The sequence below is a fragment of the Ambystoma mexicanum genome, chromosome 2q (genome assembly GCF_040938575.1).
Source record: "Ambystoma mexicanum isolate Mex_15411 chromosome 2q, UKY_AmexF1_1, whole genome shotgun sequence".
Classification (NCBI taxonomy): domain Eukaryota; kingdom Metazoa; phylum Chordata; class Amphibia; order Caudata; family Ambystomatidae; genus Ambystoma; species Ambystoma mexicanum.
The window spans coordinates 124,370,336-124,390,241 of NC_090924.1; the positions used below are offsets into that span (position 1 = coordinate 124,370,336).

General features: G+C 48.9%; 1 protein-coding gene across 4 annotated transcripts in view; it reads left to right on the forward strand.

Moving 5' to 3' along the window:
• Window positions 1-19,906, forward strand: part of ABAT (4-aminobutyrate aminotransferase) — a 719,432-nt gene that overhangs the window by 685,846 nt on the left and 13,680 nt on the right. The gene's annotated exons all lie outside the window — the stretch shown is intronic.

Sequence of the window (19,906 nt, forward strand, 5' to 3'; positions counted from 1 at the left end):
CGGAACCACCGGTAACAGTGCCAGTGCTTCTGTGATGGGTCTGCCTACCGTGGCCGCTGTGCCCAGCAGGTCAGACCTGTCGGGCATGGCGGCTCTGGCAGGCAGACTTGTAATATGCTGGTCCGGAAACAACAGTGCTGGTAAGGTTACCAGCACTGTTGTTTCTGGACCGGCATAGTCATTTCGTGCTTAAGTGTTGTCAAAGTGTTGATGCTTCAGAAAAATGCAAACAAGGGGATTGTGGAAAAAAATGTAAACCATCTAGCCAATTCATGCAATACACATTCCCTCCCTGTAGAAAAGACTCTAGTAATTGACAAATCGAGCACCCAAAGATGGCAGCAATAATGCAATTTTAATTTAATTAAATTGTAAATTGAGTTTATGATTACGTTTATCGCACATGTTTGTATATTTTCAACTAGTTTGTATCCAGAATTGAACATGCAAAGAAAACCAATTGATTAGGCAGATTGGTCTAGCTTTATAAGAGCTTTGGAACACAAGTAAAATAGTACGTGTCTTAAATGTATGGTTCCTAGGCCGCCTTTTTCTTTTGAATTCTCTTTTTTGCTCCACACCTTCTCAAATATACACTTTAACTTTTCTATATATCGGGTTGGTAAGAAGGGTTCTCTGCCAACATTGAGGCAACCTCAGTCCCCTTCTTTTGGGTCTTCCTTTTTATTTGTAACCTTCTGCCCAAGATTCTGTCCTTTGGTCCTTTATGTTTGTGTGTAAAGGCCTATTGTTTTTATATTTTGCCATTTTGTTAATATCTCGATTATATTTGTACAATAAAAAGACACATTGACGGAATAAAGAATTGCTTGTGTCTAGAACATTTCCACAGCCACTGTAGATTTTACTGTGTTGTATTTTGCAGTGACACTCCAGAACCACATCAAGTGGGATATTAGGTCTAGATACCCACAAATCTTTAATTTCTATATTTACCAAAACCATTAGTTATTCTAGTGGTGGAATCGTATGTTTTTGTGCTGATACATTACCCCAGTCACTACTGCCAGTAGGGGTTTTCCCTATATATGTTGACCATAAATCCCAAGCTAGCATATCCAAGCGTCTCTGATCCCTAACCGAACAATGGACTCAAGCCGGTCTACCCTCTAATGGTGGTTAGTCTCTTAATTTGTCCAGTCTTGGAGAGGATAATGGGCATACTCGTACATCCCATCCCCTTTCCTCCATACTTGTGGGATATTCCATCCTTCAGGACGGGACAGTAGCACATTTTGACTGCTGGTAGGAAAGATTTCCATTTCATGTCTAATTTTCCTTCCAGTTGTGTACCCCCCAACATTTTGCTACTGTTAAACACCATAGTCTGACTTTGCAAGAGGAGCCCAGCCTTCTGGTGCACTCCCCTGGTCTTTCCACTCACTTTATTGTGGGGAAACTGACATGCCCTTACAGACAGACAGTACTGGGAGACTTCGTTTCCCTTAGTCCTTGTCAATGTTGCAACTTTTCTGCAGCATGTTGCAAGTGCACAATGTACCTTCCAGTATAGTGCACTTGGGTCTTCCTGTCATTTCTAAAGCCCCTAGATACTCTCGAAGTATTTTTTAGAAGTGCAGATGTGCCTTGGACAGGGCTGGTGGCAGCTTATCTTTTCATATATTTTTAACCCTTTCCTGCCAGGTAAACCGTGGTTACCGCGTTTGGCACAAATAAGGGGCCTGGCTCTAAAATGGCCATGCCATGAGGTTCTTTGTCCTGTCCTTTCCCCAGGTCGAGACAACCCAGGTCAGTCCTTATTTGGTGATGCATTCTCCCGCGAAACGCCAAGCTTTCGCAGGCTTTTGCATGCCTTGTATGTGTGCTTCCAGGATGTGGGCTGGACTGTCTGATTCCAATACACACCCTGGGTGCCAGAGAGTCTGGTGTGCTGTGAATGCCTGGGATCACCGTGGTCCATGATTGGTCCATGTATGGTATGCCTGTATGTGAGCAGATCTCCCATTGGCACGAAGGAGATTTTGGATAAGAGAAGGCTCCAAACACCCATACCATGTCGATTTCTGGAGTTCTCACTGGACGAATGATAGGATCCAAGTATCCTGAAACTAAGAAGCCGCGTCGAGGAACCGCTGGTGACCCACTGGAAGGTTTGGCACCCTGAGCCCGCTGTCGTCCTGCTTGACTTCTCTGCATCTGATCATCTTAGGTCTGCGAAGACGCTTCGATCCATTGGAATAGTGGGACCAACTATTCTCGGCACCTTCATCAAACTCTGCAAGTAAGCCTTCTCAGAAGTGCCCCTGTGGCAACCAGTGGGCTGACCAGCCTGCTCAGGACCTTTGCTCTGATACCGCCGCGGTTTCAAGGAGGCCCTTCAAACTTGGTACATCGTAAATTCTGTGTTCACAGCACTATCATGCCGAATTTCTTACACTTGGCGTTCCTAGGTCTGGAGAAAAGAGAGCACCCGAACTGGAGTACATGCGGTTACCGTGTTGCTCATCTGTGGTGACTAACTTCGCAAGTTCATTGCAGCTGTGCCCCTCTGTGCCCTGAAGCCTGCTACAGCAGAACTGGCCTGATCTGTCCACCAGGTGCGGAGAAATCGGCACTGTCCTGTTTGGGAATCAATGCTGTAACTTGGCCGCTGAAAGCCACAGAGCCGCGAGATTGCCGCATTTGAACCTCCCAACCGAAGTGGACTCGACTGCCGAAGTTTGGACTGGAGTGTGCCGTGGGTTGGTGAGATGGGAATCTGTCCTTGGGGACTCCCAGGGGGCCAGCCTCCAATTTCAGGGAAAAAGCCGGATGGCAGAAAAAACCCTGGAGAGTTCGTATGCAGGAAGGGATTTGTGAAGTCAGTTCGAAGACACCGGTCTTGGGAGAGCAGTATCCAGCTGAGGCAAGTAGGAATCGCTAACTCCAATCACATACCAGGTAAGTATTAATGAGTTCCGAATAATTTTAAAAGAATCTGACTTAGGCCAAAGGATTAGGAGATAAACTGTAAAAAGTAAAGAAAAACAAACTGAGTAAGGAGAGGTGTAGAAACAAAGACCCAGTCCAGGTGTTACAGATAGAAGGGATACCCCGGACTAACCCCAGCTTAGAACAGATAGGCAGCAATGACAAGTAGAACTAGCGAGGATACAACAAAAGGTTTAGAAATTGAACAAAGTAGGTATTAACGGAGAAATGCTACAGCAATCAGATACGGTCAGAAAGGGAAGGCAAGAGAGGGCTTAATGCCGGGAACCGAGGAGAGGATAAAAGAGGAGGGGTAGCGTAGCAGAATGAAACAAGCCCATAAGACGGGTAGCAGAGGTTAGGAAAGGCTGAAGCACGCCAAGTAGGAAGGAAACAAACCGAAACCAAACAGCGGAGGGTTTGTAGAAAAAACAGAAGCAAAGCGAGGAAGCTGACTTGGACGTCAGAAAGTGGAAGCCTTGTAAAGAAAGGGAAACACGAAGAAAGGCTAGATCAAAGCAAGGAACAATGAAGGCAAAGGGTAGCACAGAAAGCACGTAGCGTTGTAACAAAAAGCACAGATAGAACGCACCGGCAGAGGTGGCGGAGCCGGCATTTATAGTGGCGACGCCCTTGGGTGAGGACTGGAGCGGAGCACACGTAAAAACTAGTGTCTCCAATCGTCCCATAATTTCCAGGAATTGCTAGTATTGCAAGTATATTTGAGCAATAGGCTCCCCTCATCGTAGGGACTGGACTGCCTTTCAGTTAGGATTGTGTTTGTTGCAGAACTGCCTAAAGATTATTTGCACTAGGTGCTTCCTTCCCTTTCTAGGTTGTGGACCCATTTTGTGCATTAACCCTTTAGGCCCCTTTGGTCTTGTATGTATAAATTTAGATAGGATTGTGTTGGCCTAGAAGTATTACTGTGATTATTATTGTGTGTTGAACCTCAAAGACCTTGAAATAAATGTATTTGTATTTTTAATATATATCTACACCTGACTGGGAGTGATTTATAAGTGTCCTTTACTCTGTGTGCTCATTGAGGTCCTTCAGTCACCCTCACCCCTCCTTAGACCTAGTCTTCACCGCCGCCAATGCTACCTTGACTGGTCTGGCTTGTCCAGAAGGTTACCCTGCTCCAAGAAACTAGGCTGGCCTTCTGAACCTCTGCCCATCAGGTCAGAGTTCAGAAATCCGTCGTAACAATAGCATACAAAAATATTGTCCTTTTATTTTTATGTGGGGCCAGAACTTGTGGCTTTAGCCCCGCCTTCCAATCCATAGCCCTCAAGTCCTTTTCTCTGCGTGTTCGGGCTAGGTCGCACTTAGCATTGCAGGGATTTTTTAGTTTTCATTGCTTTTGTCCTTCAAATTGCTCCTACTACCTTGATACTGTGGTCATATTCTTTTTCCTCAGTCTGTGCCGGAGCATAAGGGGTTTTGGGTACTTCTTGTGGGCGTGACTACGTGGCGGCGCACCCTCATATCCTTTGCCTCGAGTGCCTGGGCCAGGACCATCGTTGGGATGTGTGCTTCTCGATTGCCTTTTAGTCTGCGCACTCGAAAGAAGGTTAATCCAGAGGGAAGTGGTCTTCCACAGGTTTCTTCCGGTACACCTACAGATCTTCATTGAAGAGAAAAGAAGTCGTCCGGTAAGTACTCTTCTTTTCAGGGCACCCCGGCCGGGTGACTCTTTCCCAGGGTCATCTGGTTCTGGGAGGAGTCGTTCCGACTCTAACGTCACCAGGTTTCGCCATGAGGTACCCCAAGCCGGGTCTGTACTGGATACCAGAGTTTCCTCCAACGTTCCCCCACTGGGGGGCTAAAAGTACTGGGGTACCTCCAGAGGTTCCCCCGCCAGGGGCTAAAAATACTGGGGTCCGTCCCGAGGTTCCACGGTGGGGGTTAAAATTACTGGGGTTTCTCCCGAGGTTCTCCCACTGGGGGGCTAAAAGTACAGGGGTATGTCCCGAGGCTCCCCTGAAAGGGGCTAAAGTAAGCACCAGCAAGGCAGAGGATCTCGGTTCCGGGGGTAAAAGGACTGGATTAAGTTCTGAGTTTCCCCCTCAAAGGGGCTAAACATTGTACCGGCCAGTCTGAGGTAGCACATAAGTCAGACAAACTTCCAAATTCTTTCATTACCGGTTCTGCAGAGGATCCCTCAGAGGGCTAAAGATCAAGCCAAGGATCCTAAGGTATCGGCCACATCTATGATGGCTTCTGAACAGACCTTTGACACAGGTTACCACAGAGGATCTCAAAATAGCGCCTCAACCATTGTCTTCTGTGACAGCAGTTTTGTTGGCCCTTTCGGGTTTGGCCATTTTGTCAGCATTCTCAGAAGCTTCGGGCCTAGATGCCAGGTCCAAATCTTTGTCTTCGGCATCCTTGGGGGGAAAAATCCTTTCAGTCCACTGTTAGATTGGAATACAAGAATGCCTCTTGCGCTAACGTTATGGATTCCCTCAACATCAGCTCCGCTGCACTATGTGGATCCGTGGAGGGGGGGAGGGCATTCTTGGCAACCAGTCTCAACAGACTCGTGGGGTTACAGTCCACTTGATCGTCCAGTCCCTACTCCACTTCTGAGATGGTCTTCTGAGGAGGCGTTCTTCAGTCGTTTCCAGAACCTGATGCACTCCCACCCTAGGAAGGCATACTTTAAGGACCATTTCAGGGACTTTTTCGCTAGACCACTCGAGCCTCCTGCACCAAAGGAGATGCCGCCTCCGCTGCCTCCTCCCAGGCCAGTGGAAATGCCTCCTCCCCCACAACCCTCTCTGGTGGTGTGGCCTCTGGAGCCAAAGAATCCTGAGCCTGCGCTTGCTGTGCCACGGTCAATGCCTGTCGATGATCTCGCCAATAGGGATGCACCGACTGTCCACGTAGACGGTGAGGATCGGCCTTCTTCCATCAGGGTGTTTGACGCTGGATCTGATGGCTTTTTTGGACGTTCCTACTCCTGACCCCCAGCACTGCAGGTGGGGGTTCTCTCGGGTGCCCTTACGTTGAAGTCACAAGAGCAGTCAGGCCTTTTTCTTCAAAAGAACATTTTGGCAGAAGCATGCAAGGTATGGGATAAACCACATATGGGCCAGCACGTAAACAAACAGATTGACGTCCGTAACCAACTATCAGCATCTGAGAATATTCCCCTTACTACATGCCCTCTGCCTTCTCCCACCGTGGTTGCTGCAGCTAACCCTCAAGTGGAAGTCTTTGTCATCCTCTGCCTCGCAGGTGTTGTCTAAGAAGGATAAAGTTCTAGAAGGGGTAGGAAAGAAAGTCTTCGCTATTGCGGCGCTTCAGCTGCATCAGGCAAATACGGAGGCGGTTCTTGCTGCAGCTAATCTAAACTGATGGAAAGAGCTGTCCGAATTCGAACAATTTATCCGACAGGACAGACCTGATGACTTCAAGACCAGCTTGTCTGAAGCCAGAGTTCTGGCTCCGGACCTTCTCATGTCGATACTTGGGCGCGCTGCCTTATGATTGGCTTTGATATCACCCGCCAGGCGTGGCTTCACACAACCAAGTTCTCAAAGGAGTCCTAGATCTTCCCTTTCAGGTCCTTGCTAAGCCGATAGCCGCTAGATCTTATCCCCAAAAGTTTGATTTCCGCTAACGATACTTTTTGGGGTTCTGAGGTTTCCAGATTGCAAGACTCATCAGCCGTACCATTCCCCAATGTCATGAACTCTCGCTCTTGGAAACAATGGGACACCTGGAGACACCGCCATTAAGATGTTCCAACATGTTATCCAGAAACGTGCCCTCAGCCTTCTTGTGTTTTTCAACATGGCTGCCTGTCGTTTCCACAAGCCCACTCTTGCAACCGTAGTCTCATCTTTGGTCCAGATGCTGTTTTCCGCTCTCATTTCCTTCATAGCTTTCCCCCGCTACACCCGCTCTGCTTGCCTTCAGCCTTGTTCTCCATTGCTACTTGTTTCCCTTCGCTTTGTTTCTGCCTGCTTCCTCACTATCCTTCTGCTTGGCCTCTGTATCCACCAACTGTGCCACGTTACTTTATCAATCATACTCCACAGACCAAGACTATCTATGCTGTGCTGCCCCAGCTACCCAGGGTTTTTTATTCCAGTGGCCTTTTTTCCCCGTGAACTGGGTGTTACCGGGAGGAGTGCCATTTGTCCCTGTTCAACCAGTGTAGGGCACTGTGGTGACTTCCCGGAACAGACCCCATCTCTTTGAGAAGAAGGGAGCTTCCAAGACAAGAATATCAGACCCAAAGGCACGACGATCAGGCCAGTCCACTACCTCCAGCTTTTCAGGAGAGAGTGAAGGAGTGTTTTGAGACCCAAGCTGTCCTGGACAGACCTGCGCCGTATTTTGGACCTGTCCGATTTCAATCTTCACATTCCCCAAGAAAGATTCAAGATGATCACACCCAGCAGATCCACTCCTCCCTTCTGAGGGATGATTGGCTCTGTGTGGTATATCTTGGGGGTGCGTACCTGAACATACCAATATAGCCCCAACACCACAAACGTCTTTGTTTTTCAGTAGAGTGCCAACATTTTCTATACCGAGTCCTCCCTTTTGGGTTGAGCTCAGTGCAGAGAGTCTTTACAAAGTTGATGGCTATAATAGCAATGTTCCTCAGGCTTCAGGGAGTCCATGTCTATCCTTATTTGGACTGGCTCCTGCGGATTCCCTGTCCCCGGACAACAAAGGCCCACATGCAGTTGCTTCTTCAGTTGCGGTTCAAGCTGGGACTCTCAATGAACTGGGGAAAATCTTCAATGCCGATCTCGCAGGTCCTGGTTTTTGATAAAACACGGTCAGTGCCAGGATTTTTCTGACCAAAGCTAGGGTGAGGGATTTAGTTCATACATGCTCCCTTTTCCTCAATTCCACCCACAGGTCAGTGTGGTGATTTCAGAGATTCCTAGTTCTAATGGCCTCCTCTGTCTTGGCCCTCCCTCTGGCGAGGCTGAAGATGAGACGTGCACAGTTAACGCTCAGGAAGAGCTGGTCCCAGGAAACGGATCCAAACTCTTTTATTCCCAGTGTCTCTGGAAATGACAGCCAACCTCCACTGGTGGTTCAGACTTTACCAATCTTTCTTTGGGGATACCGTTCTGGGATCTGTCTCTTTAAGTCACTTTAAAAACACTCTTCCCGGCTTGGCTGGGGCGCAACATTGGGCCACTTGGAGGTTTTCGACCTATGGTTTGCCTTAGATGGGGATCGCCATATCAACTACCTCGATCTCCTAGCAATCTTCCTTTCCTTGAAAGCTTTTCTGCCCAGCATCTCCAAAAATACTGTTAGGATTCAGACTGACAACTCTGTTCCAATGTTCTATGTGAACAAGCAGGGCGGTATCAAATCTGCTTCTAGTAGACCTAGCTATTCAGATTTGGGATTGGGCACTGCAGAACAGTATTTGGCTGTAGGCAGTACATATCACGGGCCAAGAGAACATAGCAGCCGACTCCCTCAGTTGCCAGTGTGTAGCAAACCACGAGTGGAAATTGAATACTCAAGTTCTGTCCCAGATCTTGTCTGAAGGAGGACTCTGACTGTAGACTTATTTGCAACACTCTACAACAGGAAACTTCCACTTTGTTTCCAGAGAAGGCCTGGGTCTGGGCCCCCTTAGGGATGTACTGGAGATTTCGTGGGATGGGATTTTAGCTTTCGCCTTTCCCCCTCTCCCACTAATCCATTGATCATTGTTGAAGCTGAGGAGAGCGCACAACTGTACTCTAGTCTCCATAGCTCTGTGGTGACAGTACATCCTCCAATCCAGTTGCTGCAGATTCCCGATCTCATGCGCCAGAATGATCAACGGGTCTGGCATCCCTCCCCAAAATCCCTCGGCTTGGTAGCCTGGTCCCTGAGGTCAGGTCCCTAGCACAGCTCAATCTTTCAGACGAAAATATGCGCTCATCCAAGCAGCGCGCAAACCCTCCATACAAGCTCAGTACAAGAGCAAATGGCTCCGCTTCGGTCACTGATGCCTAGAAAAACAGCTTGATTCTTGTCAGACCTCAATAGATTGCATCCTTTCTTTCGTATTGGACTTTGCATCTACTGCAATTCATGTACATTCCTGTCAAAAATACCTGTCCGCTATTGGTGCTTATGTTGGTTCAACTTCACGAATCCAATGATAAAACGACATTTCGCTAGTCTTCACCTGTTTTCTCATGTCAAGCCCCCTCATCCTAAATGGGACGTCAATGTGGCGCTCAACACGCTTTGTCACAAACATTTTGAGCCCATGGCAACGGTGGAGTTTAAGCTGCTCACCTGGAAAGTGGCCTTTCTGGTCGCCATTACTTTGGCTAGAATAGGAGAGCTGCAAGCTCTCTATTGAAGAACCTTTTCTGGCTTTCCATTAGTACAAGGTAGTGCTCTGCACACACCCTTCCTTTCTACCAAAAACAGTTTCAGACTTTCATATTAAGTCTATTTCTTTACCAGTGTTTTTTCCAGACAATGCGTCGGATGCCGAACGGGTCCTTCACAACTTAATGTTAGAAGGGCTCTCAAGTCTATCTACAAAGAACTAAAGACTTCAAAACCACCTCCATCTTTTTGTCACATTTGGAAATCGGAAAGGAACTCGGCCTCTAAAGCCTCTATTTCCTACTGAATAATCTCCTGCATTATCATTATGGCATTCATTGAGCATGAACCTAGCTTCGAGAAGCAACTGAGCGCTTTACAGAGGTGTACAACATTACAGATGCATAACAGAGTGCTTTTCAGTGGTAAGAACAGATACAGCGGGGGCTAGGATACATAGGGGGACAGCGATGGGGTACAGCTGTACTGAGTGGCGGAGTGTAGAGGGACAGGCAACGTCTGCGGATTCCGGTGGCATGAGGGGCAACGTGATGGTCTGGGTGTTGAGGAGGAGAGACTCCTTGAAGAGGCGGCTCTTGAGTTGTTTTCTGAATTGTAGGAGCATGGGGCTGAGTATTGACAGGGAGGAGGTTCCATAGTCTTGCGGCGTAGGCAGAGAAGCCTTGTTTTCTGTTCCTTGACTTTTTGCAGCAGCAGATTTTAAGTATGCACGTGGCCTGGCTTCAGGTGGTGCTCTGTCTGCCGGAGATGCAGAGTTTCTCCACGCGGTAGCTGGGTGACTGGAGGGCGATTGCCTTCTAGATGATGCAGCAAGACTTGAAGGTGATTTGTGCATGCAGTGGGAGCCACTGAAGGTCGATTAGGGCTGGGGTGATGTGGATATATCGGCGTAGACCCTTGATGAGGCTGCATATAGGACACGTCTCAGGGGCACAAGGGAGGATGAAGGGAGGCCTTCGAGGAGTACATTGCCCCATCCAGGTGGGATAGGACCAGTGCTTGAATGGTGCATCTAAAGCTGTCCGGAGGGAGGAAGAGCCTGACTTTTCGCATGAGGGAGAGCTGATACCATGTTTTCCTAGCTATGTGTGTCTTGAAGGAGAGCGGTTTGTCGATGTGCAACCCGTGGGACTTGGTGCAGGAGGTGAGCTCAGGTGGGAAGCCCTCAGAATTCATGGTTGATGGCCAGTTCTGTATTGTCTGGGTGTTCGGTTTTGTTGGTGAGGAGTAGCAATTAGGTCTTGAGCTCGAAGTATGCACTGGACAGCCAAGACTGGATCAGCGAGAGGCAGGTTTTGAGCCTGTGGATGTCCTTGATGGAGTCGATTTTGAGGTCTAGCAGTGTGTCATTTGCATATTGGTGGATGTTGTGTGTGTCTAGGAGGGCTCCATGTATATATTGAAGATCACTGGGGAGAGAATGGAACCCTGAGAGACTCGGCAGGTAGCATTGGCGATCCACCTGGTGGTCTACTGTGTCGAAAGGGGTCGAGTGGAACCAGGAGGCAGGGGTGGACGTTGTCAAGGATGTTGAGGACATTGTCGGCCACCTGTATGGTTGCTGTCTCTGTGCTGCATCTGGGTCTGAATCCGGATTGGTAGGTTTGGAGGAGATTGTTGGTGTCGATGTGTTGCTGCAGTTGTGCGGCTACCACTTTCTTGATGATCTAACCTAGGAAGAGACGATGGGTGATGGCTGCCTAGGTTGTCCGGATCCAGAGTGGGTTTCTTTAGTAGAGTCAGGATTTGTCCTGTTTTTAGGGTCGTTGGGAAGGTGCCTTGAGTTGGGGAGCTGTTGATGATCTCCAGGTAGGGAAGGAGCGCTTCTGTGGGGAGGGTCTTGAGGATGGATGCTGGGAGGATGTCCTCTGTATACAATGTGGCTTTGAGGGGGACCAGAGTTTCTACCAGGTCCTCTGTTGAGAGTACCATGAATGTTGTCCAGGGTGTGAAGATATTGCAAGGAGGGATGTCAGGTGGGTCTTTGGGTGCAGAGCTGGCGTCTATGTGCTGGCAAATCTTGATGATTTTGTCAAAGGTGTTATTGTGGGGGATTTTTCGATGAAGTGTGGGATAGCAGGATTGGGTAGTAGGTTGACACACTGCTTGACAGCTTTGAAGAGCGCTTTGCTTTTGTCGCCGGCTTCTGCTATGGTATTCTGATAGTAGGAGGACTTGGCTGTGTTGAATAGTTGTCGGCTGGTTGTTTGGATTTCCTGGAGTGGCGCCAGGTTTTCTCTTGTTTCCTTTTGACTCTTTTGCTGAGGTTGAGTTCTTGCGTGTACCAGGGTGCTTATGGTTTCGGTTTGCAGGTGCGTTGTTTCAGAGGCACGTATTGGTCGATGGAGGCTGAGAGGGTAGTGTTCAGTGCTTCCATTAGAGTCACAGTTAGGTAGGGGGTGTTCGGTCCATGTAAGTTGTAGGCTGGCAAGGTCTTCGACTGGGAAGTTCTTAATGGACCTCAAGGTTTGTCTGCTGGGAGTGCTTGACTGGGCTGGTGTGCAGGATGTTTAAAGGCCGGTCTAGGTGGTCAGACCAGTCAAGCGGGAGAGGCGAGCTGTAGTGGAGGGAAGACAGTGCAGTGATGATTAGGTCAAGGAGGTTACCTTTCTCCTGTGTTGGGTCTTTCGTGTGCTGTGTGAGGTTGAGGGTGTCAAAGGCTCAGGAGAGCTTCCTTCATCGGTTTGGTGGCCTTGTTGCGTGGGAGGTTAAAGTTTCCTAGGAAGAGGTTGTTGGTGTGCGTGAAGGACATGGTGGTGACCCGGTCAGTGGAGTCTCCGAAGAAGGCAGTGTTGGGTTTTGGTGGTTTGTAGATGAGATGGAAGGTGACTCTGTCCGTCGGGGAGAGCGGGAAGTGGCAGGAGAGGACTTTGAAGGAGCCAATGTTGTTGACACCAAGTCTGGTGCAGGGCCATGCGGTCTCGTGTATGACTGCAAGTCCTCCTCCTGTCTTGTTCGGCCGGTCTCTGTGTCAGATGCTGTAGCCGTCAGCGACGAGGTCGTCTAGGTTATGGGTTTAGGTGGGCATCAGCCAGGTCTCTGTGAAGATGATGTTGTCAAGGTCTTATGTAGTGATAAGCTCAGTGATTTTTATATTTTTTATAATTGGTTATTTATAACGCACTTAATAGCCAGAGGTTTCTAAGCGCGGACCGGAACTGTTTTGCCCTTCTTGTCTTGCTTCCAAGGTGCACGCGTTGCCCCTAATCTATCCTCCTGAGACTGACTTGATGGGCTTGAGGCTGATGTGGGTGAGGTTGCTGCATTGCGGAGTCTATGCCTTAGAGGAGGGGCAATGTCGTTGGTGTTGCCTGGTGAGGATGGGGATTACCTGTGGGGACAGAGGGAGAAAACACATGTTGGCGCGTGCATCTCAGAAGCTTACACAGTTCAAGGACTTGAAGCTCCCAAGGGCATCCATGCACACCTGGCGTGGGGCAAAGATGCTGCAGTATCTTTTCAAAAATACATTCCATGGGAAACTATCGCTGCGGCAGCCACTTGGGCCTCTTTCTCACCATTCTGTACACACTATTGCCTCAACCTCAGTTCATGAGCGGCTGCTCAGTTCGGTCAGGCTGGTCTTAAGAATCTCTTAAAGTAGGGGAGATTTCCATTCACCCATTTTCTGCATCAGTGCTTGTGAATCTCCCACAAGTATGGAAAAAAAGGGACGGCATGTAGTAGTAAAACAAAGTTACTCACCCTAGTGATTAACAGACTCCTAGCCCATAGCCCCCTTTCATCCATACGCGCACCTGACTTTCCCTCTAAAAAGTTCCCTCATTACTAATCCCTGCAGTAGTTCTTGTGAACTACAATACCCAGCAGAACCTGGGATTCAAAAGAACGTCAGCAGCGCATTAGAACCGGCGCGTTTGAGAGGCCGGTTATCGCCGGTTTGCGCAAGGTTCACGCAAGGGTGCAGGATCTTATCGCTGTCACTCCTTCTGAGGTTACAGGCACAACCACTGATTCATGTGGAAAGGTAGGCTTTGCCCATTCACCCTTGCTCCTATTCTTTACCATTGGAATAACTACGCAAATACATGAACATGAATACGCCCGCACCCAATCACTACAAAACTCGTTTATCAGAAATATTGGGAAAATACTTGTCCTCGGAATCCTTGGCCAAAATCAACATAGTGGACAACAAGGAACCCATCTATGAAACGTGTAATACTCACATTAATAACCCTGACATATGTTTGACATCTAAACCTAACGTTGATAAGGTCAAAGACTTATTAAACACAAAGCTGTATCAATCAAGACAGTCAAATACTAGCTTGCTACCAGTCTCTTGAATTGCTCCCCCAAATCAAGAAATTGGATCAGAGAAAACAGCTGTTAACGACTTCTATGGATGACTCTGATTGCAGCAAGACACTTAATATAGCAAATACTAAAGGGCCTCTCACTGTTAACGAGCTCGACTCGCGCAAGTTGAACATTATGATGCCACTGGAAACCTCAATGTGCGATGAAATATATTTGCCACTGATTGCAAAACCCCCCGCAGAAACCATTCATAAGTCTCTTCCACAATATAGTTTTAACATTTTGTCTGAAAAATCCAGAGATAAAGTAGGTATTCTCAAGCAGAATACCCAACCCAGGGAAAGAGCAATCATTTGCGATTCTACGCACACCCATCCACCAAACTACCCAAGTTCGAAACCACTGAAAATAGAGACCAACATTAACAGCAAGGACCATAGTCGTGACCCAATCCCGAGTCTCTCAATACTCAACACACGTTCATTGGTACAACATGGCCGTGAGGTCGCTGACCACCTTTCCATGACCAAACTAGATATGCTGGCAGTTACAGAAACCTGGCTCCTTCAAACAGCACAGATTGCAGTTGCATATTCCCTGCCTCCCGGATATAAAATATAGAGCAGACCGTACTGGACAACGTAGAGGAGGGGTAGCACTTATTGCCAAAGAGCATCTGCACTTCCACCCCATTGACACCCCAACTATCGATGGTTGCGAAAGCTTGTTAATCAAGATGAAAATAAATTCCAATTCATCTCTGACCATACTCCCTCTTTATAAACCACCAAAAAATCTACCTTTGTTTGAAGAGCAACTACTCGCCCTGCTCAATAATGTTACTAAACCAAAAACCCCAGTGATCGTGGTAGGGGACATTAACCTCTGGACATAAGACAAGTTAGACACACAGGCCGTATCAGTGCTTTCGGCTCTTGGTGCTATTGGCTTTAGCCAATTAGTTAAAGACCAAACCTGCAAATAGGGTCATACCTTAGATTGGGTATTGATACCCAATTTACACAGTATCTCTACCATTGCCCTGTCCGTGGTCACACCACCATATGATCAACACAACAATACTATTACCAGCCGCCCCATCTAGGCTAGATCACCAACCAAGAACAGTGAAAAAATGTAGAACTTTAAAAACATCACGGCTACGAAGTTCTCAGCATCCTTGACTGCAAAACTAGATTCCCTAGAATCCTTTAGTGCCACTGACTTAGTATCACATCTCTCCTATACCATCGCCTCCACCATTGATGTGCTAACGCCAAAAAAACAAAGAAAATCAAGTCTGAGAACATAAAGAGCTCCTAGTTCAGCGACAGGATTATACAAGCCAGAAAAGTTAAAAGAGCCTTGGAACAGGAATGGCACAAGAAGCCTGGCCTCTTGACGATGACAGCATCAAGAAATGGGTATTTTCCCTTCTTTTTTGTTTTTGGGGGATCAGTTTTCGATTGGGGAAAAATTAGAGAATGCAATGTAGAACAAGGAAACGGATTACCCCTCTCTCCACATTGAACATCAGACTGGTGAAACGTATGTAAAACCTTATTCCAACAGCTCAATGACAACAAACCAATCTCGGCCACGAGACATGACACAACAAATATCCAAAAATATAGCTTTGTTACATATATATATATATATATATATATATATATATATATATATTTCTGATGCTTGTTAATCTGCTTAGAATCACATGCTGTGCAAATGGTCCGACATCCAGTGGTAACCGCGGACTATTGCATCTTGTCTCTCGGGGACCGAAAGGGGACGTCGGCATAGGCGTGTCTGAAACACTATCCCTATTGTGACGTGTGTAGTACCCAAAATCCCTCACGCGTCGCGGTCCCTCAGATTGTTTTTTTCCGCCCAGATAACTGGTCGCCCTATAGCGGAGCTCTTCATGAGACATTGTTTATCTTACCAAATTGTCGGTTTAATCCCCGTTAAGTCACTTCGCCAATCAAGAACATCTTCGACGAAGACTACGGGGGAATAGTCTATGGCTGTGGGTTCCGGCGCCTAAGATCCGGCATTCGGACTTCCACATGGTCGGGCCTTCTGGCCGGCCTACACAGTAGGGAGAGTGGGCTCGGGGTTTGCCATACTGTTAAAAATTATGTCTTTCCTCTTTTCCACTGCTTTCCTTTTTGGTCTGGTCACCCTTCCCTTCTGCTATGGAAAGGACTCCATTTAGATTCTGCCCTGTGTGTAGCGTCAGATATCGTGGAAAGACGAGCACACGTCGTGTAACGCTTGTCTCCCCCAAGAGCACGACGAGAAGCAGTGTTCGGCCTGTAAACTCCTTAGACCTAAAACCCTTAAGGAGCGCCGGTTGAAGCGGTGGGCCACGTACGGAATGTCACGCGTGGAGCCTCCCTCCCCTGCCGCGACACCAGCTGAAAGTGACGGGGGTACATCGGATGACCAAACGTCCAATGCAGACGTTTTAGACCTTGAGGCGGACTATTCTAGGGCCGCCACGCCCGTCCCCGACCCTTCCAGGCTCGACTCCGGTCTTGCTACAGGGACCACACCCGGTGACGGGCGTACAATCGCACCGCACAAAGCACACAACCCAAGCGCCCTCCTCGACGACTTCGCCGAAGAAGGCGAAAGCGCCAACGGGTCCGCCGGAAACTTCGGCGGCGCCCATGGATTGGTCTGATCTGAAGCCTTCCCCGCATCCGCAGCAGCGCATGACGACTAGGCATAACAAACATAACAAGGGCGCTACTCCTCAAACTACATGCGCCGAAGTTTCATAACAAGAAACTTCGACGGATTCCAAGGTTTCCAAGTCCCGTACAGGCCCGAAAACTACGAGTAGGCCTCTACCCGGGAAGCCATCCGCCGGCCCTTCTGGAGCCGCGGAAGCCATTTTCACTGCCGACACATCATCGGAAGCGTTGTCTCCCGAAGATTCGGTGGCCATCCGTAAGAGCATCAATAGGATTGCTACCGGGCCTAGTACCGGTTCCGCCCACAGTTATGGGCCAATCCGCCGAAAAGTTTTCCACGGATTTGGAAGACGATCCCGAAGACTCTTACAAAGAAAGCCAGGTACTCCTCTCAAGCACCCGGAGGAGATCCTCTCAACGCCCTAGGGCAGAGAACATGGTCCCTGCTCAGCTAGGTCCATTTGGGTCATCCAAGTGGACCACGGAGCAATTCGAGGGGTGTATGGATCGGCTGGAGCAGTTTTTCAGGGTTTCTGATCAACCTCCGCCGAAAAAATCTCGGGTAGACCCTAACCCTGAAACACAAGATGTCCAACACATAGATGTCCAACACCAAGTTGACTATCAAGAAGAGGAGTCTTCTTTTCTGGACAACTATGGGGAAGATCGAGGAGCAACGGACAACTGGGAGGACACCCAGTAGGACGATCACAACTCGGATATCGTCTGCCTCGGCTCTCCCCCATCCACCCCGATTCGACAAGCTTCCCCGGTGGATGATCAATTGGCTTTCAACAACATGTTGAAAAAAGCAGCAGAATTCTTTAAAATTGCCACGCTTGAAGCCTTGCCCGAACAAGATTTTGCGGAGGACATTATTAATGAAAAGCCTGCTGCAAGCCAGTCTATCCCTCTCTTGAGCTCTGTAAAGAGACGGCTGGCCCCTTCCTTATTCACACCCGCTCAGACTAGGGCTGTGAACCCAAGGGTCGAAAAACTTTTCCGACCCTCCCCCACCAACCCGCTTTATATCAAAGGACACGCAATCCCAGACTGGTGACCAACACTCACAAGAGAGCAGGGGTTCCCCTTGCCACGGGAGAGTCACCCCCGGACAAGGAGTCCAAAAGGTTGTATGCCTTAGGCAAACGGGTTACGTCGGCGGCGGCCTATACCGTCCGGATTGCCAATAACACGACGTTACTGGCAAGCTACGTCGACGCCCAATGGAACCTACTCCAGGAAGGCCTTCAAGAGGTTCCGGAACCAACCAGAGCCAAGCTTCTCGCAATTGTCTCGGAGGGCAAACTTGCCAATCAGAATGTGGTAAAGAATACCCTGGACACCGCAGAGACAGCAGGCAGGTCTCTCGCACAGGGTACTCTCCTAAAGAGGCACGCGTGGCTCCGCACGTCGGGCTTCAGGCCTGAGACCCAGGCATCCGTTATCAACAAACCCATCGAAGAGGCCAACCTCTTCTGGAAAGCGGTTGATGCGTTGGAGACAGCCAAGAAGGAGCACGGGACTATTAAGTCGCTGCACCAAATTTCCCAGAAACCCTCTTCACAGAGGGGCAGTAATTCTCGGCGGTCCTTTCGAGGACAAGCCCGCGCCGCTCAAAATAATTTCGGCACGGGCAACTTCAACTCAAGTCAACCTGCTGCAAGCCCCACTTACTACCCCCAGAGGGGTCAGAAGCGCGGAAAGAATAGAGGCAGAGGCTCCAATTCCAGAGGAGCGTCAACTTCGGGTCAGAAATGACCACCAAGTCCAGGTCCCCTCCCATGTCTCCCCGGTCGGGGGGCGATTAACATCTTTCCTCAAGGCATGGGAGGGGATAACTTCAGACCAGTGGGTCTTAAAGACGGTCGCCCACGGTTACTGCGTGGAATTCGCCCGACCTCCACAGTTCAGACCGCCGAAACATCAACGCCTTTCACCGGAACATCTGCAGATCCTGATCCAAGAGGTGGAAGCGCTGCTGGGAAAGGACGCCATAGAAGCCGTCCCGATTCTTCAGGTAAACGAGGGTATCTATTCAGTGTACTTCCTTGTACCCAAAAAGGATCTCACCATGCGTCCTGTTCTAGACCTGCGCCCAGCGAACAAGTTCAAAAGCCCCAGAAGTTTTGCATGGTAACACTGCAAGAGGTGATCCCATTGCTAAAACAGGAGGACTTCATGACAACATTGGATATGAAAGATGCATACTTTCATATTTCAATGCTGCCAGCGCACAGAAAATTCCTAAGGTTCGTGATTCAGGACAAACACTACCAGTTCAAGCTACTCCCCTTCGGCATAGCCTCTGCGCCAAGGGTGTTTACCAAGGTCCTGGCAGTGGCACACCTACGCAGACTTTCAGTTCCAGTTTACCCTTACCTCGACGATTGGCTCATCACGGGGGACTCGTTCGACGTTTGTTTTTCGAACACCCAAAAAACAGTAGACGTACTGTTCAGCCTGGGATTTTCTATCAACAAAAAAAAGAAATCCAGCTTAGTCCCCAGCCAAGTAAAACAATTCCTGGGGGCTCTAATTCGTACGGAAGACAGTCTAGTCTTCCCTTCCAGCGAGAGGGTTCAGAACATGCTCTCTCAGGTTCCTCAGTATGTAGCCAGTCGAGAGGTGACGGTAAGCAAAGCTATGCGTTTGCTAGGGATGATGGCGTCATGCATATACTTGGCGCGGCTGCGCATGCGTCCCATGCAAGAGTGGCTCAACAGCCAGTGGTGTCAGGCCAGCGGACAATGGGAAGATCCGTTAGTTGTCACCTTTTGAAGGGGAAAACCTTCACCACCCCTCCAGTGGAAGCCACTCTCACGACAGACACATCTCTCACAGGGTGGGGGGCTCACCTGCTTCAACAGACAGCGCACGGAGTGTGGTCCCCTCAGGTAGCTTCCAACCATATAAACCTACTGGAGCTACTAGCAGTGTTCAAAGCATTGAAAGCCTTTCAGGATCAACTGCAGGGGAAGACAGTGCTGGTCCTAACTGACAGCAATGTATTACCTGAACAAACGGGGGGGGGCACTCACTCTCCAGGGCTATCCAAGCTGTCCCAAAACATCTGGATATGGGCTCTCAAACACAAGATGTTCCTGATATCCCAACATGTTCCAGGGGAACTCAATCTTCTGGCAGACGTACTCAGCAGAGATTTTCCTCTGCCAGAAGAGTACGAATGGCGACTGCACAAAGACATTGTATTCAACGTCTTCGCAGAATGGGGGTTTCCAGAGATCGACCTGTTCGCTACTCAGGAGAATGCCCAATGCCAAGATTACGCCTCCAGGTACCCCCAGAACCGATCCAAGCGGAACGGTCTCTGGATAACTTGGTTGGGGAAATTTGTCTAAGCTTTTCCCCCGAATCCCCTTCTGAACAAGATAGTACACAAGATGCACCAGGAACCAGTCACCATGATTCTGGTGGCTCCCATGTGGGCCCGCCAACCTTGGTTCGCGCACCTGATGGAAATGTCCCTCTCCCCACCAATCAAGCTGCCCTGCCCGTACAACATGTTGTCTCAGGACAGGGGGGGAGACTCTGCACCGATGCCCACAAACTCTGAACTTAGCGGCCTGGCTCCTGAGGTCATAGAGTCTGGACATCTGCAACTCCCT